Here is a 27,586-nt window from a genome sequence, read left to right on the forward strand (position 1 = left end):
TAGCTCATTTAATCAACCCAAACACAGGGAGCTCAGAAAGGGAACAATGCCTACTATAAAGCTTAATGTAATCCCTGGATACATGCCAGACTATTGCAGGCTGATAATTTTAAAATATTGCTAGAGTCTTTGGAGGAACTGGAGAAAAAGTAAGAAACTATTAAATTTTCCCACCTGAGATACCTCTGGTACTCTCTCAAACATTAGGGACTCCTGGGAAAATAGACCAAGTCCTTGATTTTGAGGCTTGCCCTGTGAAACCTATTTCTGTAGTGGAGAAGCTAAGACTACATATAATTATGCCTAAGAGTGCTTCCAGGAAACCTCTTTTGTTGCTCAGGTATAGCCTCTCTGTCTCGCTCTAAGCCCAACTCTGCGAGGAAAAGTATTATCCTTCCAGCTGCATGGGACACGACATTCAGGGTTGAAAAGTTTCCCTGACAACAGGGGACATGACTCCCAGGATTGAGCCTGGCCCTGGAACTGAGTTATCGAGAATGCCTTCTGGGCTAAAAGTGGAAAAAGAAATGTAACAAAATAAGGTATCAGTGGTTAAGTGAGTTCAAATGGAGTTGAGAGGCTATTCTGGAGGCTACTCTTAGGTAAGCCTCAGCTGGATAATGCTAATTGCCTTGCCATACCCCCAACAAACATCATTTCTATTAACTCTAAAGAACACCTAGGGCTCTAACTGAGACTCTACAAAAGTTTCATGTAGTAAATTTACTTTCCTGAATGAAACCTACACCTTCCAGGGGGTTCCTAGGCCAGATAAGTTCTGAATCCCAGATGGTCCAGCCTTTCCACAGATATTGACTAATTCCATTACCCTATTCCATATTATTGGCAGTCTTTCTCAACATGAAAAATTTTGAATGGGTATAGCCCAAAGACCCTTATAGATTGGGAACAGAATCAAAAGAGGAGGAGGAGTTATAACAGAGAAGATAGGATTCAATAAACAAGTGTGACTGTTGAATCCCTATAACGATATTTCTTTTAGTTTCCAGTGTTTTGAAGCAGCTAGAAGGGAAAATCTGAAAATGTGGAATGGTAACCCATACCAAAGTTTGAAATCCGTTCTATAATTACTCATTAAACTGTACTTTCAAAATGGTTGCTTTTTTAAAATTACTGTGTGTTATATATCACAATTAAAAAAAATGTTTTCAGAAAAAAAAAAAAAACAGGCATTATAACTGGATTTAGCCCACTGGCCAATTTGCTGGCCCCTCTCTGTACCACTTCATTTTGTGGCTGTATGTTGTTTCATTGTATGACTACACCACAATATATTAATCCATTCAATAAATTGATGGATATAGTTGATTGAAAAAAAAGCAAAACAACTGAAAACCTATTACATAATTAAGAAAGTTAAGAACCAGTCCATGTATATTTATCAAGTACAGACAATGGTAAATTCTGAGGCAGGTGCTAGGGATACAACAGTGAATAAAAACAGAGATCCAAGGCTCATCTTAGAGTCTAACAGGGTATAAAATTAAAATATATGTTTCTCATTATCTTTTTTTTCCCCCCAAGTCAGGGCACATCAAGTTACCATTTTCAGGCAATTCCATAAATGGGCTATGTAAGCCCACTTATAAATATACAAAAATCAGCAGCTTGTCTATAATCAGCAAAAAAAACAAAAACAAAAAACAAAAAATACAGTTACAAGATAATAATTTAAGAACAGGCAAGCCACTACAGCACAAATGAAATATACAATATCTAGAAATAAATTTAACAGGAAACGGGTAAGACCTATATAAATAAAAGTACAAGGGCTGGGCCACGGGGGCTCAGCAGGCAGGATTCTCTCCTGCCATGCCGGAGACCCGGGTTCGGTTTCCGTGCCTACCCATGAAAAAAAAAAAAATTAAATGCGCAAGAACAGCCAATCATTTTTCCTAAAGGAAAACAGGAAATGAAGTGCTCTGAAAGAGAACTGTGGTATCATCCATGCATTTTCAGACCCAAGTGGGCTAAACAGCCTGGCGCTACAGCAAAGATCTCCTTTCTTTACCTCCAGCCAATTCCCACATAGTTCTGAGTGCAGCCTTACAGGCTGGGGGACCTTTTATACATGCCGCCAGCATATGCCTTTATCTCAGAGCAACGCCTGCAAAAAAAGGAGGCCGTGGAAGCCAGATACACACCAACACATGGGATAAAATGCTGTCAGCACAAAGATTATATAGTCATTAAGAAGGGTTCAAAAGTACATTGATTCAAGCCCAGTCTCTGAAAGAAATGGGGGGTGGGGGGACCTACGGAATACATTTTTAGGGTCTTCATATTCAAAATATAAAATTTCCAAGAAACACAAAAATGAACAGTTGATGCAAGTCTTTATCGGGTCATTATATAAAAATAAGATAAAATTTAATTTTTTCATATAAAAATACTATATATTTGGATTCCCATGAAAATCTGGTGGTCAAATCAATAATACTCAGTAGTAACATTTGCACCTTCTTTCATTTTCAGTGTTATTTTAGAATATAACCTCTTTACCCACTCATCCATTTCCCATCCATTATATCCCCCAACTGCTTTCCAAGTTTATGAAAATTCAGCACACATCAAGAATAAGAGGCTAAACCTGTTTTTACAGATTCAGATAAAAAAAAAAAAACCTTAAGAGACTGAAGAACTTCTCATGCATCAGAGAGTAAGTGAGCTGCATCTGAGTCTGGGACTGAGTTTCTCATTTCTGGGTATCCAACAGGGCACTCCCCAACAATGCACTCACGCTCACACACACAACTCCACATTTCCAAACACATGGAGTGAATAAGATCCAGAGTGTCATAAAGTTATGAGCCTTTATCCCCATATACAGAGTTAGCTGCTCTGTCTTGAAGCTACAGGCCACATGCCCACGCCTGATCAGACAGCTGTCCTTAACATTTTACTACTGATTGTTCCAAGAGAGCCAATGATAATGGCTAGCATAGGCAGTGCTTACCATGTGCCAAACATGTTCTAAGGACTTTTTTTTTTTAACTTAGGCTGTGCACTTTTTTTTTTGTCACTTTATTATTTTTTGTCCTTATTAGAGAAGTTGTAAAGACCAATCATGCATAAAATAGAGGATTCCCATACACCAATGCTTTGCACTGGTGTGGGTCATTTCTTACAACTGGTAATAGCACATTTTTATTACTATACTATTAACTAAAGTCCATGTGTTTAACTTAGGGTTCACTGTGTAGTGTAGTTCCACAGGTTTTTATTATTATTATAATTATTTTTCTGTTACCATACATACACTAACATTTTTCTAAGAACCCTTTTTTTTTTTTTTTGCATGGGCAGGCATCCGGAATTGAACCCAGGTCTCCAGCACGGCAGGTGAGAACTTTACCGGCTGAGCCACTGTGGCCCGCCCTCTAAGAACTTTTTAAGAGATTACCCATGCAATCTTTACAGCATAGCTTACTAGGCAGACACTAGTGTGACTGTCCCCCAGTTGATAGATGGGGAGACTGGACAGGCCCCTTCGCTTCAGGAAGGTCACAGGTGCCACCACTGCTGGAACCCAGGGCTCAGCTCCAGGGTCTGTGCTTTCACCTGTGGTGCAGCCAAGGGGCAACATCACACCTAAACACAGATCTCCATCAATCTGTACACACCAAGGTCAGCTAAGAGGACTTTCTGTAATGACAAAATTTGCATCTTGTGGCCCAACTAAATTTATCACCTTATCACAATAACATTTTTAATTTATACAACCTGGAAAGCATGGCTAATTGCAGTTGTTCTGCCCTCTCCAATAATGATTCAGATAAAAATGCTCAGATTAATCCCCCTTAAACGTTGTTTGGTGGCCTGAAATTTTTTTTTTTAAGTTTGGAGATACTCAAACTATAAAAAATCTGGCCTGAAAATAATAAAGTCAGCCATTATCTAAGAATTCCTATCTCAGAATCACCCCACCATGAAAAACCCCTCTCTGAACTGATGGCATTGGTACCCCTTATCTTGTATTGTGCATGCACATATATCTTGTTTACTAAACTATAAGTTCCCTGAAGGCAGGGGCCATTCTACAGAACCTTGTAAAATGCTGCACACACAGGAATGCAACAAGTTTTTGGTGACCAGAGATTCAGTGGAATAATCATTACAAATACTTTACTGTCAAAAAAAAAATCTAGAAATATTTAAGTCCTTTACATAAGTCTTTCACAGCCATATGTAATCCCTGTGACAAGTGCCCACCACCAGCAATTTCTCTAAATTTTCCACAGCCAACTCCTATGGAAATGCTTACTGGGTACCAGGAACGGAGATTAGTACTTTAAATCAGCTACACAACTGCCCTAAGAGAATATTCCGATTATAAATCATTCCCATTTTACAGATGAGGAAACTGAAGTGTAGAAAACTAAAGTAACTTGCTCACTGCCCACCACTACTAAGTAATGGTGCTACAATCAAATCCAGGCCTCTGCTTCCAGAGACAAGGCTCTCCAAGGTCTCCTACCTATCTCATCCCGACCTCTGCACCTCACACACACACAGAGGCTTAAATGTGACCACAGAAGGCTTTTTTACCTGCAGTCTATCCCATTAACACTCCCCACAATCTCATTTCCTAAAAGACATGTTAGTGTAATAGTATCAGCCTTTTAATGGAATGGCAATAGAAAGAACAACCCTATGAAACACACACTGCAATGAAGGTGCTGTCCTGCATAAGAGTCAGTCTCTTCTTTTGAAGATGCTTCTGAATGGTATCCTTCCAATCTTGACATCCGGAAGAGCTGTGCCTCTGTTCAGCGGTTTGCTTTTTAAGGACACTATAAATTGTATAACTGAGATTTACGTGTTATGCAATTTGCTCAAAAGCTCCATGTGCAATCTGAAGTCCCCGAAATGTTTATATACGTATATATACATTTCATTCTGGTTCCATTTATTACACTATAATTGTTTGACTTTTCCTTTTTCACCTACTTTTTAAAAAACACATATAACATCTTTATTGAGATGACCCACATCCATACAACTCACTCCAAGTGTACATTTCAATGGCATTTAGTATGTTCAGAGTTGTGCAACCATCACCACAATCACTTTTAAAACATTTTCATCACTCCAAAAAGAAAACCCATACACATTAGCAATCAGTCCCCATTTGCCCCAACCCACCCAGCCCTAGGCAACCCCTAGTAATGATCACTGTGTAAGGGGTCACTGATAAAGTCACTGGGCCCATTATACCGCTTGAAGGGTTTGTTCGTTTTTTCAAAATGTAGCAGCTAGCCATTAGAAACTGATATAACACAAATCCAACATTCTCAATTTTCATTAAAATGTTTCTGTACCCATGATAGGCATAAGGTTCAATAAAAGCAAAAGAACCACCTGGAGACAGCAGGTGAGAATCTTAGGCAGAGATAAAAATTGGTGGCCCAGGGACTTTATCCAACCAACAGACTTGTTTTTTTAAAGTCTGGGCAGATGTTTTTTAAACTTTTAATTAGCTGGCAACATTCAAAATCCAAAGGATTTCACAGAAATATCTAGACTTCTTGTTTTTCTTGAAAAACTGGAAGCTCTGGCAATCTTAAGCCTGCACTTCATTCATGACAACATTTGAAGCTGACCAGCAGCTTCGATGAGCCATGAGAATTTAATATGCCAGAATCCCCACCCAGCCACTTTCAAGCCACACACCTAAATCCCAGAAACATCTGACTTTACAAGAGCTAGATGAAATCAACAGCAAAATAATTTCTGACAAACAAAAGATGCAGCTATGAATATGGGGACAATATTTTCCAGCAGCTGGGAGAACCTTGGAGTATAATTTTACCTCCTTTATCTCAAAAGGAAAAAAGTTAAAATTAGGCTGGAGAGACAAAAAGAGGCAGACTGGAAGAGAACATCCACTTATAAAACCTACTAAGCCATGATGCTTCCTCGAGCTCTTAGCAGTAACTCCCCAGTTAGATCCCCCAGCCCTACTCCAAACTCCATTTCCCATCCCAACCCCATCCCTGCATTACTGCCTCCTGAATGATCGAGCAGACTCAAGTTAGAAGCAAAAATGGCACAATCAATTCAACGTTTTCCAAGGACTCAAACCTACTACAATCCCTGAATTTCACAGTTCTAAGCAGTTCCTTTCCAACTCCAACCTTCTGACATACCAAATATTGACCCATACTGAACCAGAATGCCCTTAGTGCTGAGTTAGGCTTTTCATCCTTTTGGTGATTAAATGCCACACCTCTTACTAGCTGACCAGTCCCTACAGGCAACCCAAACTCCCTTCCTTGACTGCCCACCTGGAGGCGCCACAAACCCATCCTTCACAGGGACAAACAAAACCAAGTCCCTTCTGGAAAAACAACTGCAGTGGCCACTGTTCAACCCGCAGGCCTTTAGAGTGTTCATGTAAGAAAGTCAAAATTTCCTCTTTCAGGAAATTCGAGGAAGGAAGTCAAGTGCCCTGAAGCTCAGCCACAATTCAGACCTGAGGAAACAAAAGCCAGCCAAGCATCTAGTCCCAGAACGGCTACAGCATCCTAGAAGAGGAAGCAGGAGCCTTGGTGGGTCCTCGACTTTCCCTGCCGGCTCTTGGGACCAGGAGCCCTTTCACTTCTTATGCTTAGAGGTAGGGTGTTTTTTTTTCCTTTGCCTTTCCCTTACGTGAAGACTCTCACCACCTTCTGATCAGGACGCCACTATGAAAGCAGCTGAACCCCTGAATGGGACTGCGGGGTTAAGTTCTTTGTATGGCCGTGCCAATGCGTCACGTCCTGATTCTTGGAGAACGAGGGCCCTTAGCCACTGGCAATAGCAGTCCCTGGCACCCTAGTAATAAGCAGCGCTGTAGAAAAAAATTCCTAACTCTGTACACTTGTTGAAATTCTTTTTTTCTTCTTAAATTATGCTAGAAGTAATGCATGTGCACCTAAAACAAATTTTCCAAATGGAACCAGATGGTATTAAGTGGAAAGTAAATGAATGTCCCTGTGCCCAAATACCCCATTTTCATTCTCTTCCATTGTTTTAACTGCTTTTACTGTCCTTTTGTAGTTAGCAGCTTACCTAAATAATAGGCTTATGCATCATCTCGATTTATCAGTTTCAGAGAGCGTCTATTGGCTTACTGCTTCCCCCGTATCTAACTCATTCACACTTCCTTCACCTTTAATACTTCCTGAGTTTTCTTGGTTATGCTATTTTTAGTTTTCTAATTGGTTAGCTCTGCTTCTCGTTTCATCAAAATTACACAGTATTTCTTGACATCCTATCATGTAAGAGAAAGAAATTAGCATCCTGACAAAATCCTCTACCTCTTTGCCTCCTGCCATGGAATTGTCAACCTCTATGAGCTCTTCCACCCCCTTTAAGGTTTTAAAACCTTGGGTTATTTTTTTTTTCTGAGTAGTTATAATTACGTCTTTCCTAGTCTTGTATAAAGATTAGCCAATAAACTATTTAGCTACATTTACAACATTATAATTATGAAAATACTACTTCCTGCAGAACCAACAGCATTGCTCAATCTGTGGAGAAGGAAATGTAATCCTTATGTCAGTGAACCTGGCTAAGCCTCAGGGGTAAATGGGTTCTCTCTTCTCACACTCCATTAAATGCTCAAAATTATACCACACTTTAATTTGCTTTTTTTTTTTAATGTTTTAAACAATTGAAAAGACTATTGGATGACATACCTGCACTAGCCAATGCATGTATCCATATAATTTTATTAAAATTATACTTATATGCTCAAGAGTATCCTGTGCTCATTACTTTCTAATAGAGAAGTGTACAATACAATGGAAGAGCACAAGGGAACAGTTATTAAGCTAAACAAATAAGTCAATAAAAAGAACCCCTGAGGCCTAAAAGCTCCAAGGCCTGTACCAAAGGAGGAAAATGACACCAAGTAAAAGATGGCTTACTTAGCAAGGTTAGTTTTTTCTTATTTTTTTTCCTATATAGGTTGGCTATATAATTTACTTTCTTGACTATCTGATTTTCATTATTATTTACCTGCTTAAAAAAGTGACATATAGACAAACAATAAAAAACATAGCCTCAAATGGCAATGTTACAAAACAGAAAATAGCTATAACACCTAGCAGAGAGAAAACTGCTTGTTCCTAGGAGGTAAATTTTATGAAATAGGAAAAGTTATAGAAGAAACATGCCGCACAGTAAAAAGAGCAATGGTTTTGCAGCAGAGAAAGCTGAGTTTAAATCTTGGCTAAACTATATTTCTTTTGGTGTAACTCTGGGAGAGTTACTTAAACTCTCTGAACTTCTGTTTCCTCATCTGTAAAACAGACACAGCACCTCCTCTGCACAGGTACCGTGAAGATTAAATACGTATAAAACCACGAGCAACCACCTGCTGCTGATAATCAGTATTTAGTCAACAGTAACTCTTTATGCGTCCAGCATCAAGTGAATTCCAATACAGCTATAATAAATGAAGACTGAGTATCAAGTCAGTATTTACTCAGGTCCTAAGAAGGTGGGAGGGTGCTGGCAGGATGGAGGGAGTGGGCAAGTGGTGAAGACGACACCCATTATTAAGACTCTAGTTATAAAACTAAAGGAAAGGTATAGCACAAAGACAGGACCTCTACTGCTAGACAAAAACCTGGTCAAGGATAATGTTATTACAAAATCTTTCTATAAATAGACTCTGGAGTTAAAAAAAAAAAAAAGGCCCCTTCCTTAATTAAACTTCTGAACTAGTTCTCAGCATATTAAAAAGTTTTGACAAGTGGTTCAGTGGTAGAATGCTTGCCTTCCAGGCAGGAGACCCAGGCTGGAGACCCAGGTTTGATTATCAGACCATGCACCAAAAAAAAAAAAAGTTTTGACAAGCAACATATATCTTACCATGGGCAATTAAAAAGCAATTCCTAAAGACATGACTTTACTAATTTAAACAAATCCTAATTCATGATTTATCCAAATTTATGCTTGAAAAGGAAAGAAAGAAAGAGAAAGGCTTTATGTGAATCACTCTATAAGCTAGGTTACAAAATCATGAATTCTAGAATTCTGGGAAGATGAATACTCCCACACTTCGTACATATGTGAGACTCATACGTAGAAAAGTGCTGAAATCCCTCCCCAGCACCTCTCATAGTTAAACATGGATTTTACTCTCTGCAATCCAAACATTCTCTTCTTTAATTCCCTTCCACCTGCTCAATCCATATTCTACATAAGTAATTTAAACTTAAAATGATTTCCAGCTACACCAATATTACTAGACTCCTACACGCTTGCAAAAATAGCTTCTACTTGAAAGTGAGTGGTGAGGTGTTAGCCTTAGACCACCATTTTAATGCACGGAATTTTCCAGATTGATTTAATTATATTAGTATATTATCAGCCTTTTCTTTCATCATTTAATTAGCCTTATAAGCCTTTTCTCTCATTATTTAATTGCCTTTTTATACTGTATCTCCATAAGGCTACTATCAACCCTCCTTTGTACTGGTAGTCAGTGTCAATATTCTGTCATATCATCGTATCCTTTAAAGAAGTAAGTCAAGACAGAAGAAAAGTGATGGGTTTTTAAAATGGTCTCTCATTTTATTATCAAAAGAAGGGAAGAGAGAAAGAACATGAAATCAGTTCCATCTTTGGGGAATGTGATACTTCCAACTACTTAGGAAATTCACTTCAACTTACAAAAGACCCTCTGAACACTGTGAGGAATTCAAAGACACGGGTGAGTTTTGTCCGGCAGGGGGTTCTAGACAGAGGCTTTTGCAGCAGGAGGTGGCTACAACCCTCCAGTACAAATGTGAGTGAGGCAGGAATCAATGCGGAGGTATGAAAATAATACTGTGAATCAGGTAAATTCATAGTGGACTATCCACTGTCTGACTGTATTTTGTGCTTTATATCCAACTAAAAAGCTCAGGGTGCTAAAGGATTTTTAAAATACTTATCCCCTTTACCAATTTTGCCTTAAATCTCATTTCTCCATATTTCATAATTAGTTAGTTTTTCTATCCCTCATCTTACCAGGACTTCTCTAGAACTTATTCAGCAAGTATTCATCAAAGCTCTGGGAAACTCTCTGTCCCATAATTCAGAAACTAGAACACTGCTGGATTCTTACTCTGCTGCTCAATTTTATCTTAATTATAATTCCACATACTTCCATACGGCTAGTTAACTACCTAACCATCCATAAGTCATTACAAATTGGGGAATTATGCTTCTGGCAATTAACTTGATATGCTGGAGAAGAGTTTTATGCTTCTGTGTGCAGCCCTGTGAGGTGGGAAAATCTCTTGGTATTTGATCCAGGTTCCTACCTGGAGGCTGGACCACTTCTGAACCACACCAGCAAGATGAATAACAAGCCTACTACTGATGTCAGGCATAGAAAGATTACACAAACTCTGCAAAGGGTGACTACTATTACTGGTAGGAATTTCATACACACTCAGCATGTTTGTCTATGTGTTTAGGGAAAGTCTGTTCTTTCCCTAAGAACATTTTTAGCAAAGTGGTATCACTCTCCTCAGAATAAGTTTTTTTAAAAGGAAATGATTCTGGTCTTTATAGGGAGCCATAGACTCAAATTCCACTTTTGACAAACTGTTTAAAAACAAATAAGGAACCATTTGACCACTGGTGATGGCAAAAGGCAAAGAAAAAAAAATTACCTTTTATCTACAAAGTTGGCAGCTTAGAGACCAATCAATTACGGTAACAGGATTATGAGCTACTGACACCTCTTAGTAATTTTCCACGTGGAGCCCAATACCCTATCATGGAGTAGGCAGAATATAACAGCTAGATGAATAAAACAGTTGGGGTGGGGGGAGGTAGGGGAGAACTACAGTTATATCTTAGAATTATAATGCAAACAAACACAAATTAGCTTTTTCTCTTACTGAGAAGTAATGTAAACTTTTTGAATAGTCTCCTCGGGGGTATTTACAGCACAACAAAAACACCATCTAATATTTATGGCACAGTAGTGAAAAATGCATTCTCATGAGATGAATCCTCCACCTGTATCCAAAATTTTTGATTCTGTGTAAAAGAAAATAAGAGGCCAAAACCAATTCAAGTGTTTGCAAGACCAGTGTTTTTTAGAAGCAGCACAATGGGGAAAAATATATGAATGGGTCTCTAACTGGTACATATATACATATGTCAGTGCTTGAATTCTTCAAATACTTACATTACCCAACACTTTCTGAACGAAGGAACTCTGCAAGTACTCCCTACACAGAAATTTTTAGTGTTTAGTTTTTAACTTAGCAGCTAGTTTTACATATAGCATGAACTCGTGGATATATGCATTTATGGAATGCTGGATATTAACATCATATTTTCACAAAAACCAACTGCATGAATTTTTAAAGGTTCTTATATAAAAAAAACTGGGAAGAAATAAAGAGCACTGACCTATTAGAAGCCTTGTTAAAAATCTTCTAAAGTCATTGTGTGCAGGTAGCTCTGTTTAGTCCCACCCAAATTCCTCTATGGGTCGCCTTGGGTATCTCCACAACCTTTGGGTTCTCAGGATTCAGTGCCATCTTCAGCCAGGCCACACATCCTTTCCAGTGGACTCAGAAAGAACTCTCGGGGCCTCAGGCCTCTCCAAAGAGCCTCTGGCCTTGCTCCTCAGAGTGGGTGGCTGTGCCTTTTGCTTCTCTCAAGGCCCTCCTGCCTGTGGCTCTGGGTGAGGGGAATTCATGAGCAGCTGTTCAGCACTAATGTCCCTGCATGTATGGAAACACAGCGAGCGTCTCAGCAACCTGTGTACTTTAAATCGGCATCACTGGCATATCTGCCCTTGGTTTCAGCATCCCTAACATGCAAATTTAATGGCACAAATGACATTCGCTATTCTATTCTCCTAGTGGTGTATGGATCCTTTCCTGGGAAGCCATGGTTTGAACTGACAGTATTCTGGGAGAAATCCTCCCCAAACCATGTCAAGGCTTAGCCAAGAGTTGTATTCACTGAGCTCCTGCCAGTGTCAGTTGCTGCTCAGCTTTGGGGGCTACTGAAATAAAAGTGCCAGGCTTTCATCCATTTATCCAAAGACCATTGCCCTTTCCTCAAAAGTTATCCTGTATCACCCAGCATCAAGAGATTGAAAAAGCTTTCTTCACCAAAAGGGGGAAGACAGAAACGAGGCAAAATACAGCTTCAGTGGCTGAGAGATTTCAGAGTCAAGAGGTTATCCTGGAGGTTATTCCTATGCATTAAAGAGATACCCCTTTTTAGTTTATGGGGTATTAGAGTGGCTGGAGGGAAGTACCTGAAACTGTTGAGCTGTGTTCCAGTAGCCTAGATTCTTGAAGACAATTGTACAAAGATATAACGTTTACAATGCGACTGTGTGATTGTGAAAACCTTGTGTCTGATGCTCCTTATAGCCAGGACAAGGACAAATGAGCAAAAAATACGGATAACAAATAAATAAATAATAGGGGGGACAGAGGGTGAAATAAATTGGGTAGATGGAAACACTAGTGGTCAATGAGAGGGAGGGGTAAGGTGTATGGTATGTATGAGTTTTTTCTTTTTTTTCTATTTCTTTTTCTGGAATGATGCAAATGTTCTAAAAAATTATCATGGTGATGAAAACATAGCTATATGATTATACTGTGAGCCACTGATTGTGCACTGTGTATGGAAAGTATGTGTGTGAAGATTTTTCAGTAAAATTTTTTTTTTAAATGTTATGCTGTATACAGCAGATTTAGGGGAGGAAAAGAAATCAGCTCAACCAAGCTACTTAGTTCACCAGGTAGGACACAGGTAGGGTTGATAAACCACAGATAAATTTTCCACATAAATGTGCTTATTACTGGAAGTGCCTTAGAAAAGTGATGAAATAATTAAAGTCCCTGGAAAACATAAGATTCTACAAAAGATAAATTCATTTCATTTTTATTTCCTTTAGAAATATTTTACATGTTGGCCCTTTATTGTCTTAAAATACCCTTTCAAACATCTTGGAAAAAACTCACTTCATACAGTGTCACATCTTTACTCAGCAACTTGGTAACATGGAGAAGAGACAGGTAAAATATTTGGTATAGTCTGAAAATAAATTGGGTCAAAATTTGAGGAAACCCAGCTGTGTATGACTTTTAGGCAATACATATAAACATATGCTGTAGCCTTAGTGTGGACTTGTCTAAGCCTCGGATGCTCTCTGCCACCACAGTTATCATGGTAGCATTCAAATGTGTGGGATGACAGCATTACAATTATATAGCGCCAGGGACTTGTAGGAACCAAGCTGCAATGCTAATCCCTATTCGGGTCCTAGAGTCCTTATTCAGAAGCTCTGGGCTGGCGCCCTGGAATCCAGTTTTAACAGAAGCAACTCAGGATACTAATGTAGGTGCTGTGATGCAGGAGTTCACTACACACCTTGAGAAACTCTGCTTTACAGGGCACTGAGCAGGGAAACTCCCTGACTTACTACTGAAATTAAAAAAGAGACTGTTTCAGTTTCCTGGCTTCTAAAACAAATACTGCACAATGGGCTGGCGGGAATTTATTGGCTCACAGTCTCAGATCCTGGAAGCCTTCCTTCGTCCAGAGGTTAGTATCTTGTGGTTGGCCATCAATCTAGGGAGGGGTTCCTTCACTTTTCTATCATGTGGCAATGCACATGATGGTGTCTTCTCCTTTCTCTTCCAGGTTCCATTAACTTCCAGCTTTCCCCATGGCTGCTCCTTCCATGTCCAATTTCCTTTGCTTATAAGGATTTCCACCATATCGGATAAGGCCCACCCTTATTCCATTTGGGCATGCCTTAACTATTAACATCTTCCAAGGTCCTAGTTACAAATGGGTTCACACCCACAGGAACAGACACTGGGACTGAACATGCCTTTTGAATGTGGGGATGATTCAACCCCCAACTTGGACCAAGTCACTAACAGAGCAATTCCCAAGCATATACTCAAGGTTCAAGAGCTGAGGGGAGAAGAAAGACCTACAGAATTAAAGTGGGCCTCTATTTCAGGCCCACAAGACCATGGTAGAGAAACGGCAATTCTATGATCTGGACATATACAAGTTACTCTTATCTGGTTTTCAAAAAAGGCTATGGAGTTTTGTTTTGCCTTGTTTATCTTTCTAAGGAAATGCATATCATGGTACAGGATGAAAGAAACTGCAAAAACTGTGAGCAGTCACTTTTGCAGAAATTTGTATTCTGCAGAATAAAGGATACTTATATACTATTTAAAATGTTAAATACTGTTAACAGAGTACAAGGTATTAACCTTCACAGCATAATTAACTAGGCGTTGCTAGAGTAGTGCAAGTCTGATTTAAAAAACCAGCTGTCACTCAATCCAAATTTAAATGGACTTTGATCTTTTTATGACATAACATGAACATGAGGACTTCTCTCTCTCTCTCTCTCTCTCTGCTTTTTTTTTTTTTTCTTACTTTTTCTTGGCTGGACAGTTTGATGTTACACAGCCTTACTAGTTGAAGCACAGTCTGAACGTCACCTATACCTGAAAAGTATAATCCACCTTTACTAGTGCTATTATTTCTTAGAAGTTCCTAGTACTGTCATACTTTAAAGTCCCATATCAGTATTTGCTTATTCCTCGGTCATGTAGATTTTCACAGCCATCACCCTTTACCTTGTCACATAGCTGCTACCAATGCCACCTCAGATAAGCTGGTCAAGGTACTGTTCGCACAAAGAATCCCCAACCCCCAGCCAAGAGAATTCTGTTGCTCTAAGCAACACTATTAGCCTAATACAAACATCAAGAGCCATTCTCTCTCCTTACTGAACTTCCCAGTATCGTGTGTGTGCGTGTGTGTGTGTGCATGTCCACACCCCACACCCCATTACAAAGATCTGGATTTGGCATGTGAGGCTAACCGTGACTGCTGCTAAGGAAACTACAAAATATAGCAACAACCTCTGTGAAGACAGGACCCCTTGTACCTAATCAACGGTCAAAGCCTAAGTGTAAGTTTTTTCTATGACCTCTTTCAGTCTTACTCTTTTTATGACTGCCTGCTTTTTGCTTTTTCTTCAGAGTTTTGATTCATGGTTTTTAGTTAGGCATTTATTTACTGAAGTGGTTACATGTCTGTTTCCCTGTTAGTCCATGAGAACAGGGACCTTTTTAAATAGTTCTTAAATAATGGAAGCTAGTCAAGATATCAATGGTGCAAAAGTCTCAACATTCCATAAAACTGTTTACTACCTCCACCATATGCAGCTTCAGTCTGGTCTAGAATTTGAGCTCCATTTGTTCTCCTTCCTTGATATACATGTAAATAAGCCTGACTTTGTTTTCTATTCTTTGCCTGTCATCGGTTGGGTAGCAAAATGGGTTAACTGAGCTCGGTCCCAGGATGTCAAGGAACACTACTAATTCCACATGAAGGCCCACCTTCCCAGCATCTAGGCTTAACATCAGCAAGCAGCACCAGGAAAAAAGTGCCCATATTATTTTGCATGTCTCTCTGGGTGTGCAGTCATTGGCATATGTTATCTTCTGGGTGACTGTCTTACAGACTTCTAAAATGCTTAAGTCAGTTAGGCTGGAAAATTTTTTTACATTTAAGAATTATACCCAAGTCCCATGTTTTGAGGGATGTCGAAATAAAATATGCTGAATAAAAGCAGACACTGTGATTTGCTCTTTTGGTGACAGAAACAGACAGGACCACTAACCGGAAAGAAACCTCTAAAGGAGATTTTGTAATTAATTAACAAATGTCCTTGTGAATATCTCTCAGAGGTCCACCTGCTTGATCACAGTCGGAGCGCTAATCTATGTATGAGTCATTCACTCATTCATCCAGTCAACAAATATTTACTAAGCCTTTACATTTTGTCAGATCCTGTTCCAGGCACTCGGGATCTAGCAATACACAGAACAGACAAAACCCTCTCATGAAGCTTCATTGAGCAACTAAATAAGTAATAGATGCACGATGTAAAATCCTGATAACTCTTGAGAAGAAAAGTAAGAAAAAGTAAGAGGTTAGGGTGTGACATGTGGGGGGCTGGGGTGCAGGAGGTGGCCAGGGAAGTCCTCATGGAGACTATGAAAGGAAAGGCTTGAAGGAAGACAAGAAATGAGCACATCTCAAGTTCAAAGTGTGCCACAAGGATGGGACACCTCAAGTACAAAGTTCCTGAGAGAGAAGAGAGGCTGGTGGTTCAAGGACAGAAAGGAGCTCGTGTGGGAAGTAGAGTAAATGAAGAGAAGAGGAGATGATGTCTGAGGAATGGACAAGAGACAAAGACAGAGGTGGCACAGAGCCTGGTAAGCCTCTGCGATTTTAGTTTACACTCCACAGTGACACAGCAAGCTCCAAGAAGGTCCTCAGCAGGAGAGATACAGCTGCCCTAGACTTAACAGGATTACTCTCACTGCTGTAGGAAGAATAAGCTGGGAGAGGAAGAGAACCTCCTCCAGTTTGTGCTACACTAGAAATAATACAGCTTCTGTTCTACCCAGCACATTAAAGACATTTTGGAGCATACTGATTAATCTGCCTGCATAAAAGGATTCCTAAAAAATATGGACAGAAAATTCTTGGTCTAAGTAAGCTGTACAAAAGGTATGGAATTAATTTATTCTGTCTCTAAAACTTTTGAAAGCGCTAGTAGATTATATGTAACAAAAGAAGGGTAATATAGATTTTAGATGGGATCTTTTGAAAATAAATTTTTTAATCATTTTTCTATTTAATTTCAAAAAATTCTTCAGCTTCTACAAAACATGTTTCAACAATGTCTGCTTAAACATCCAGCTATCTTAACTGAAACTTTATACATAAAACACAGTAGCTTTGTTTTAAAGCGGAATTTATTAAATTCCATGCAGGCCAACTTAATTTAATATTAAATTTGATATAAAGGCCTAAACCACCAAATGGATAGTTTGCCATCTCTCTAATGCAGAAATGTACTTTGGTATGCAATTTTTAAATTAGTTGTCAGAAAACGATTAACAAGTTAGTATTATAATAAAAGTAGACTATGAGATATTCCAGCTTTTGTTTTCAGTGTTAGCAAAACAAACAGCAAATGAAATATGAACAGTATTGCTGATTTATGTGTGTATTGATCTTAGAAAAGATGTATATAGAAGTGTGGCTAGATTTATAATTTGCAAGATATTTATCTATAATATTGATTGAAATCTTTCCACATAGAGAAAAAATATTTCAAGTCTAATCTAGCTACAGGAACACATGACTTTACTATGTCAATTTGAAATTATTTTTGTTGATAAAATCATGTTTTAAACTAGTAAGGTATGAAAAAAATCTATGGTGAAATCCTTATGAAGCAATGAAAGATTTTATAATTTTCCCTTAAGGAAGCTGCTCTGTAAAGCAAAGCGCATTGAGTTTGTTTTAAGCAGGGTATATCTGTGGTTATTTCTGGACACGAGGAATATGTGACTATTCTTTAAGGACTTAATTAGCCTCATCATCCTGCTTGATTTCTCTTTATGAGAAGCAGACAAAACTGTTATTATTCTTTCAGAACTTGTGGGACAACTCTCCATCCATCTTTCCTACCAGGTTATATCATCTGAGATTTCATCCATTTTTCATTTTTACCAACTCCTAGTTCTAGGGCCACTCATGATGCACCTCAGTCACTAATGACTCTCTGCTCTCAAAGGTCTTCTTTCACCCCATGCTCAACAAAATCCGTAATCCTCCCTTCTCTTGTAGACCGAGTTACTTCTATGTTATTCCCCCTCTTTTTTTAAATGATGAACTTGCCTTCTATAAAACACTACCTGAAAAAACCCAAGGCATTCCCATATTATAAGTAAAACTTTGTTAACAGTTTCTTGATTCTAAACCTGAGTATGACAATATATAACATAAGGATTAACTGACATTTTCCTCTTGCGAGGTAGGTAGTGAACATTTGAATATCTTTAAGTGATAAATGCCACTTGGCTGGTATGCCGGCTTGAATCTATTATGTGCCCCAGAAAAGCCACGTTTTAATTCTGATCCAACCTTGTGGGCAGCCATTTCTTTTAATCCTGATTCAGTACTATAGGGTGGAAACTTTTGATTCGATTATCTTCACAGAGATGCGGTGCGCCCAATTGTGGGTGTGGCTTTTCTGTTAGATGGAGACGTGACCCCACCCATTCAACTGGGTCTTGATCAGTTTACCAGAGTCCTTTAAGAGGGAAACATGTTGGAGAAACAGCAGACTCGATGTAGGCGTTAGGAGATTAAGACAGAAAGAGCCTGGGTGCTAAGCAAGGACTCAGAGAAATAGCCAGAACCTGAAGAGAAGAAAGCTCCAGCCCTGGCGGATGCTAAGCTAAGAGATGAAACCCAGAATTGCATCCTGGAGGCGCTAAGTGAAGACCCACAGACACCAAGTGAGGAATCCCCACAGGAAACAGAGGCTGAAAGCAACAGAGGCTGAAAGCAACAGAGCCCAGGAACAAGGGACCAGCAGACGCCAGCCACGTGACTACCCAGCCGACACAGCTGTCACGGACAGCATCAGCCCTTCTTGAGGGAAAGTAATCTCTTGGTGGTGTCTTAATGTGGACATTTTCTGGCTTTAGAACTGTAAACTTGCGACTTATAAAATTCCCTTTTTAAAAGCCACTCCTTTCTGGAATATTGTATTCTGACAGCTTAAACTAATACAGTTGGGTAGGTACCTATTTATCAGGAAACCCACTTTGGTCTCTAAGTAAGTGAGGTACTTACATATCAGGAAACCCCCTTTAGTCTCTAAATAAGTGAGAAATAAACTTCTGCTGAATTAAGTCACTGATACATGTGGTTTGTTTATTACAGCTTACAGGTGCAGTGTTTAATATGTGCCAGACAAATTCTAAATATTCTACATCTGTGAGCTCATAATTTAATCTACACAGCATACCAAGATAATACTATTAATACCCCCATTTTATGGATGAAGAAACTGAAACAGAGAGAAGCCTTGCAGGCATGTCCAAGATGTTATAGCTAGTAAGTAGTAGATAAAGACTGACACTCTGGCTCTACTGCTCTGAGGTCCTTCTCTTAACCACTGCGTTATACTGTTTCTTGCTTTCTTAATGCAAGAGTATTTATATGAGAAGTGATGGCACAGTTGGGGATGAGGGATGAAGGTGGGAAAGAGGCATCATCAAGAAAGCTTCAGGGTATAAAATCCAGGTGAGGGGTCGGAGCATAAGTATATCATTCACACAATATTCTTATGTGAAGATAAACTCGTCATGCTATAGAGAATGTTCATTTCTAAAATTCATTAGAGATCTCCGTTTCACAAAATAACCATTTGTTTTCATTTAGAAGGTCTGGTTTGATCAATTTAATTCCTAGAAGTAAAAACTTAAGGAGTCCACGAGGCCAGTCTTTGCCACAATTTCTATTGGCACTCAGAAAGAACAAAGGATTATTTATAAGGAGGTGTCACTCTCTTCACATCCAGCAATGCGTCTGCCTACCACCGCAGGGTCAGGACTCCAGAAGAAGCGGCGCCCTTTGGTGTGGCGGAGAACATAAAAGGATGGTAGGCTGCACATTTGACAGCGGGTCAGGATATAAGAGCTCCTTCAAATGCACCTCAGATTTCACTTTGCTGCTCGCCAGGACTACTCCCTGCCTACTGCCCTTGAATTAACTGGGATTTGTGGTAATGAAGGGCTTTTTTCTGGCTAAATTTACAACTTAATGGGAGTAGAGTGGAAACAAAAATGCACTGACTTTCTCTGCAAACATGACAAAAATACAAATACTGTCAATGAAGTCTTTCATACCCACTATCAGGAATTGGCAAAGATCAGATTCAATCAAATGAAGATTTTAAATAGATGTCTTGTCTTTGCTTACACACATAAAACAATTTTGCCAGGGATAAAGTCTCCCTGGTGGTGTGGAAGATGACCTCAGGGATGAGCCTGGCACCATGGGATCAACAATGCCTTCCTGACCAAAAGGGGGAAAAGTGTAACAAACAAGGTATCAGTGGCTGAGAGGGTTTAAATAGAGTCAAGAGGCTACTCTGAAGGTCACTCTTAAGCAATCTTCAGTTAGACATTGCTACCTACCATAACTTCCCAAACCCCAACCAAAACCATTCCAACCAATCCTAAAGAACACCTAGGGCATTATATAAGATTCTGCAAAGTTTCCATGCACTAGGGTAACTCTCCAAAACTTACAACCTCTAGATGGGTCCCTGGACCAGATAAGTCCTGAAATACAGAGGGGCCAGCCCTTCCAGAACATCAACTAGTTCCATCCCCCATCCCATATTATTGGCAGTCTCTTCCAACATGAAAAAGTTAGAATGGCCATAGCCCAAATACCCCTAAAGAGTGGGAGGAAGACTGGGGGTGATGGTGAAGCTGTGCAGAGAAGGTCAGGTTTAGCAGATAAGTGTGAGTACTGAATGATTATACTGATATTTATTTTGGCCTCTGGTACCTTGGAGCAGCTAGAAATAAAGGCCTAGGACTGTGGAATTGTGACCCATGTCGGACTCTGGAATCTGTTCTACTACTAATTGTTGCGATGTACTTTGAAATTTATTACTTTTATGTATATATGTTACTTAAAGAGAAGGAGGAGTATAACAGAGAAGATAGGATTTAACAAATGAGTATGACTGCGGAATCATTATACTGTTGATATTTCTGTTGGTCTCCAGTGTCTCGGAACAGCTAGAAGAAAAAATCGTAAAATCGCGGAACTGTAACCCATATTAAATTTTAAAATCTGTTCTATAATTACTTGTTAAAATGTACTTGGAAATTTATTGCTTTTTTCGTATGTATATTTCACACCACATAAAATGTTAAAATAAAAATTAAAAAAAAAAAATACACCTTAATTTTGTACCCCTTATATTTCATAGACAGAATCCAGACTCAACCTATACTTTGTTCTGATCTCATTAAACTAACAAATCAGCACTGTTTTCACAACTGTTAAACTGTAATTTCCTACCATGGACATTAGTCCGACACACATTTTAAAGATCAATAACACTGTATAGTAATAATAACAACAGCTAACTTTAATTTACACTGCCAGGCCCCTACGCAAAGTATTCAACGCATATTATCTTATTTATCCTTTACAAGGATCACTGCTGATTATCCCCATTTTATAGATGAGGCAGCTGAGACTTAGAAAGATAAGTGATTTGCCTTTTATAACAAATTTTGAAGGCGAGATTCAAATCCAGGTTGCAAGGCTGAAGCCCATTGTCCTTAGGCACCATTCTTCCTAAAACACTGTCTGTGCCTCGTCAAAGCATGTAACAGAAACACTGAAATAACTTCTTTGGGCATCCCCAATGCCCCCAGGTCCTGTGGTCACAACTTTTCTATAAAACGTAATTACAAGGGCTTCAGCCCTCTCCCACACTCAACTAGAATGCCCACCCACCTCTGCCATATCTCCAAAGAGATTTAGGGGCTTTAGCAGCTCGGCGACATCCAGCCCCCACTTCCTGCTGCCACCCAATTCTGTGTCTCTGGAAGGGAGTCCTGCCTTCCAGCTGCTGTGCTCGTTCCCACCAGGGCCTGGTGTCCACACCGCACCAGGTACTAACAGATAACACGGCTTGGAACAGGACCTCCTTTCTGAGGTCAAGAACTGCACCCGCCTAATCAATCCCCTGCCCAAAGGCCTCAACCAGGAGGCTGTTCGGCCAAACCAATAGGCGTATCCCCCGATGGAGCAGACTGCCACCCAGGGCCAGCACTGGCCTAGGTCCTCACTCGAGCCCCACATCCCCACCGTCATCATGCCAAGCCATTCATCCATCCCGGGTGCTCCACGAGCAAAGGCAGTTCTCCAGGCACCACCGCGCCTCACCCCACAGGGCATCTGGGAGAGAAGAGTTTGAAGAGCTGCATGTAAACCATGATGATACCACCGATAAATGTGGTTAGTGACTTCCTTAGAAAGATGAGGACTTCTTCGTGCTGCAGAGAGGAACTGCTGAATTTCCTTAACTGAGGGTATTGACAATAGCAGGCAGGGACAACTGATCAATGTCTCTCGCTCCCTTAAACACACACACACACACACACACACACACAGAGGCTGGCCCTGGCCCAGGACCAGGAGACCAAGCCCTCCAGAGCCTGTGTCAGAACTGGTGGCCATTTACCAAGCAGGAAGGGCAGGGTCAAGCGGCTCAGCTTCCTGTTGAATGCTGCCTCAGGCCTTCCCACTCACTGATACTGAGAAGGCACTCACGGTTCACAGGCGTGGGAGATACCAAATCATCAAGAGAAACGCTGCCCCGGCACCGGCATCTCTCATGCTGCCTTCCGCATCTGGCAGCATTTGTTTTAATAATTTATACCATACCTACCTTGAGTATTTGGTTTCTACGAAAAACCTGAAGCATGAACTGAGTAAATTACTGCCTAATGCCAACCACAATTCCTTGATTCTCAGCAAATCTAAGCTTCAGTTCATATCCAAGAAAAAGATTTAAATATCAATATCCCTTTTGCCCCGGTTCTGTCTTATTGCCCACATCTGGACTGCCACTTCAGGCACTTTCCCCATCACGTGAGCCCATAACAGTGATTTGAATCTGACTTTACAGAAAATACACATATCTAAACCACGTCCTTCATGGAAATGCCATCAAATTCTCTGATGAATATAGTTCCATGGAAATTATTTCCTACTGCATCAACATACATGAACAAAAAAGTACATACCATATAAAATAAGGCAAACCAAAATATTAATATGGCTCATAGAACCACTGCTGACTAAAACTGCTAGTATTATTTTACACTCTACGAAATCAGAGAAAAAAGTAATGTTTAAACTATGTCTAAGAACCACTGCAACAAGAGTTGAAAAGAAAGATGAAGTTGTAACAGGAAAGTCATCCACCTGGCAGATCTGTAGTCTACCTGTAGATGTTCAGAAATATCTCCTCTCCTAAAAAGCAAACAGAATCAGCAAAAAAATAAATTAGGCTTACAGGATTCAATTCCAATCATGTAAACAAAAGAATTTACTCCAACCAGGAAGTTATGGCCAGCCTGCATGGCTCAGAAGGATCTGAAATGGAAAGTAAATTTTACAGATGTAAATACTTCCTCTCTCTTCGGCTAAACAATCTCTTTAGCCTTGATGGACAAATGTTTCTGCATTTTTCTAAACCCAAGCTCACACTTCAACAGCTGATAGGGAAATTCATTCACCCAGAAGAAGTCTGCTGTCACAGAAAATGTTCTGCAATGGTGGAAAGATTACATAATGCCAATCTGCACAACAGCTAAGTAATTAGGGCTGTGAAGACAAAATTGGTATAAAGACCTCATTCTTTTGCCAGGTGACTGGACAAAGGAAAGATTCAAGAAGACTTTAGGGAACTATTCATTTCAAGAAATGTTTACTACACTGGGGCTAGCACTGTGCTAGAAGAAGAGGATTCATGGGTGAAAAGGAATAACAAAGAAATCATTTGTTCTTAATGAAGCTCTAAGCCAACTCTAAAATCAAATTTCATACACTACATTCCCAAAAATCACCAAATACGGAAAACTGGAAGTTAATACAAATGATGAAAGGACAGCTTCCAATAACAGTGGGTTAGTTTCACAGTGGAAAAAAAAATGTTATTAAAGCTCTAAATGAGTATCTAGGCTCATTTAGAACAGATTAATCCCTTATCAGTTTTAGATCATAACTTAAGAAATATTAGAGAACTATTAATTACCAAAATCTAATATATCACTTTAAATTACAATTGAGAGAGGTAAAAAGGAGGTAATTAACATCAACAATGCGTTTATTTTCCAGGACTGAAAATCGAGGGGTGATTTCTAGGGCAATCAATTGTAGACTGATCAAAAACAGGCCCACAATTTTATGCCAAGGAGATTTGGAGAAACACATCAGTCCACTGCTAAGTCTGTGACCCAACAGTTTAGACATGGAGACAAAAAGCACATTAGGTGTCTACACACATATCATAAGAAAAGATTATGTAGCAGATGCTATTTCACATTCATATCTCAGTGAAGACTATGTGGACCAGAGATAAAGGATGGTTTTTTTTTTTTCCCCTTTTTAATAATAAACAACTTTATTAAGTAAGGTATCATCTACCTATAACACAATGTACTCATTTTCAGTATACAGGTCAATGACTGATAAATATATACATTCATGCAACTGTCATCACAATTACGATATAGAACATTTCCACTGACACAAAAAATTCTAAAGGATGGTTTTTATGTTAAGTCAAATGAAAGTGGTTGCCACTGAAATAACCACAACTGTAAAAAAAAAAAAAAAAGCTTGTTTGATGATACATGCAGAAAAGGGAGAGTAAGAGAAAATGAATATATAATTATAATGTGTCACCTTGGCTGACATGGATTACACCAACAAGCATAATTCTGCTAAGATTATATACTGATAATTAGCCTTCCAACATGGAGATAATACATAGTTCCACTAGCATTAATTTAAGATTATTTTAGAAAGTAACTGTAAATTCTTGTTCAAATGGGGCCATAAACAGGAGACCAGCAAATCCTTACTATTCATCTTTTAACTTGGAAGAACTTACTAAAATACCCTTTTCTCTTTAAGGACACATCCTAAAACCATACACAGGAATAACGTTTCAGAGCAAAGTAATCCTGAGATTCAAAATATTTAATAACCAAACAGTACACATCTACTACTCAGAAAAGATGCATAAACCAATTAGAACATACGTAACAACCAATCGAATTTTATGTAGGCTGAAAAAACAAAAACAAAATTATGTTGCCATAAACTTGTGTCCAGTTGAATATTAGACCAGCATGTAGCTCTGTAAGAATACACTAAAGTTAGTAAATTAAATAAAGGCATTAATATGGATACCTATTTCTATAAAACAGGACACCCTAAAAATCTAAGGGTCTTAAGAAACAAAAGGTAGTGTCTCCAAGTGTTTGCCACCACACCAAGAAACATCCCAAAACAGTGAACTGTTAGAACGTACTAATTATATTGGATATTACAATCAAAGCTAAGCTCAGTCCATCAATTCACAAAAATTAACGTTATTTTGAATTGTCAAACTTTTTTGTACTTTTCTCTCCAAGGGGCTATAAATCGAGTTGGAAGCCCAGAATTTTATTCTGGCCCCAGCTTCTGTCAACTGGAAGTTTAGACCAAAGGAGAAGGAGACAAACATTTACTGAGGGCCCCTCATGTATCCGCCTTCATCTCTTTTATTTACTCTTCACAACAACTCATTAAGGAAGATATTCTTATCCTTAGTTTACAAATAAATGAACCATGGCTCCAAGGCCTTAGCAACTTAAGCAAGTGTTATTGGGCTGGGAAACAGCAGAACTAATATTCAAATGTGAAGGAGTCTTTCCCTCAAGGTCACATCACCTCCTCAAGCCACTCAAAATGGGAGCTTATTTCAACACAATTTTCCATGTTTCAAATGAAATCACAAACCTGAAAGGGCATCATCAAGTACACTGATTGCATATTTAGCCAGAAGATAGACATTTCTCAATATATGGCCTAGAGTGGGAAAAACTTGGTAACACTTTTCAGTGATACACACTTTTTTCTTTGCATTCCTTTTACTTTAGCAGTCAACTGTTCCATATGACATTATTCGTTAAGTAATGAGAATGAATCAGAGGAAGATACATTTCCTCGTCAAATGTACTTGTCTCATTGAGAGACAACTCCTTTATCACTTACCCCCTAAATCACCCCAGAGTTAGGCTCTATGGAAAGAGATAATGTCAGCTGTCAAATGCTAGAAAGGAGCCAAAATCAACAGGATTGTGAAATGAATATTTAAAATATTTACAGAATCAAAGAGAAGAACACAGAGGAAAGAGGTATGCTGAAAGAAAATTAAAAATCCTCATTTGGATACTGGTTTTACTGGCTGTCCAAGGTATCTTCCTTTAACATGAGCTCCATTTGGCCACCAAAGCAGGCCTTGGGTATTGAGGCAAACAATGGATGAAATGTCCTTGACCTCCTTGCAGACTTTTCTAAACCAGCCTCCTTTTCAAGGACCATCCAGAAATGCTGTTCATTCAGAATACTGTTCATTCTTTACGTAATTACCTAGTCACACCCGCCACAATCCTGCCCGTAGAGGAATTCCTGCATCTGACAGTGGCTACACCTTTTCAACCAGAAATTTGAACCTACACAATACGACAAGAGGGAATATCTGAAGTTAGGATTGAAAGGAAAAATCTGAGACGTCAAAATATCATAAATTATACATCCCTTAACAGTTCTAATCATTATTTGTTTTCACATTGACCGCCTTATGTCTCCACCTAGATGATTAATTCTCAGAGGGTCAAGAGAAGTCTTACATATTTGCCTTGCCTTTCGAGCAACTAAGGTAGAAAACTAGATCAGGAGGTCCTAGTGGTTGCTTCATGTAGAACAAAAAAAAGTCCCATATCACAGAAAGGTTTTTAAAATGCTGGATTTTATGAGTAAAAGGAAAGATGAAATTTGGGAAACAGGAATTCACAATAAAAAGGACTTTTAATGATTTAGAGGAAACTTAACAATGAGGTCAAAGATTTTTCTTTATAATTAGAAAACCAAATTTTTGTCCCTCCTGCAGGAAATCCATCCAAACAGGAATCAACATGTTTAACAAAAGAACAGAAATCCTTCAAGTAATGAAAAGAGAAGTGCCTCCAAGAGGGAAAATCAGATGGAGGGGCACTAGCTACTCCAAAGTTTTCTTACCAGAATTGTTTCTCTTGAGCCCTTTTCTCTGTTTGCACCTTAAAATTAAACAGAACCCATGAGTCTTTGAAGGACTAATTTTTGCATCTTTCATGGCTCATGGCACTCTCTTCTCTTGTACCTGTGAACTCTGGCCTGCAAGGACCAATTCGCAATACTTTGCTGATGTAGAACCAGCAAAGAGGCTCTTTTATCTCTTTATCTCAGACACTGAGATTAGGAATAAAAAACTGGAGTTTGTCACTGGACTGCGTTGTTACCTGCACATGTGACACTTACCAAAGCGGAGAGCAGCAGCAATCCATTCATTCATTCAGCAAATACAAAAGCATGATGTGGGCTAAATGTTGCAAAGGAAAAAGATAAATTGCAGCTCCTACCTTCAGGGGTCTTATACTTCTGTATGGAGGAAGAGAGGCATAAATAATCACAGTTACAAGGGGTCCAAAGAGGACTTCCAACTACCTCTATGCCTGAGGGCTTTTCTCCAAGCTAGGGATGCTACCTGATAGGCCAAAGGTGGCAGGAATTAACAGCTTCCCCCAAACCCCTATCGACTAACCACTATCTGGCATTGGTATATAAATATCCCAGTTCCCTCTCCCCTCAGGTAAGAGAACATTATAGCATGTTCTATACCACTGTTCTCAAAAATATGGTCTGTGCTCACCATCAGCAGCATTTTAACATTACATACGAGAATATCAGTTCTACATCATTTCCCAGAGCTTTTCTCCAGGACTGAGCTCCAAGTGCCCTCCTTGGTAGCTGGTTGAATAATTCACCTTTATAGGCTGTTGCTTTAGCTAGC

General features: G+C 39.2%; 1 protein-coding gene across 3 annotated transcripts in view; it reads right to left on the reverse strand.

Annotated features, from left to right (window-relative positions):
* GNAQ (G protein subunit alpha q) overlaps window positions 1-27,586 on the reverse strand; it is a 326,720-nt gene that overhangs the window by 274,849 nt on the left and 24,285 nt on the right. Inside the window, exon 1 of one of the 3 annotated variants that reach the window (XM_077148479.1) lies at window positions 11,428-17,093. The exons of the other annotated variants lie outside the window; for them this stretch is intronic. The gene's annotated coding sequence lies outside the window, so the exon portion shown is untranslated. Of the gene's footprint in view, window positions 1-11,427; window positions 17,094-27,586 lie in introns of those variants that run through there. 3 annotated transcript variants of the gene reach the window in all.

The sequence above is a fragment of the Tamandua tetradactyla genome, chromosome 2 (assembly GCF_023851605.1).
Source record: "Tamandua tetradactyla isolate mTamTet1 chromosome 2, mTamTet1.pri, whole genome shotgun sequence".
In the NCBI taxonomy this organism is placed as follows: domain Eukaryota; kingdom Metazoa; phylum Chordata; class Mammalia; order Pilosa; family Myrmecophagidae; genus Tamandua; species Tamandua tetradactyla.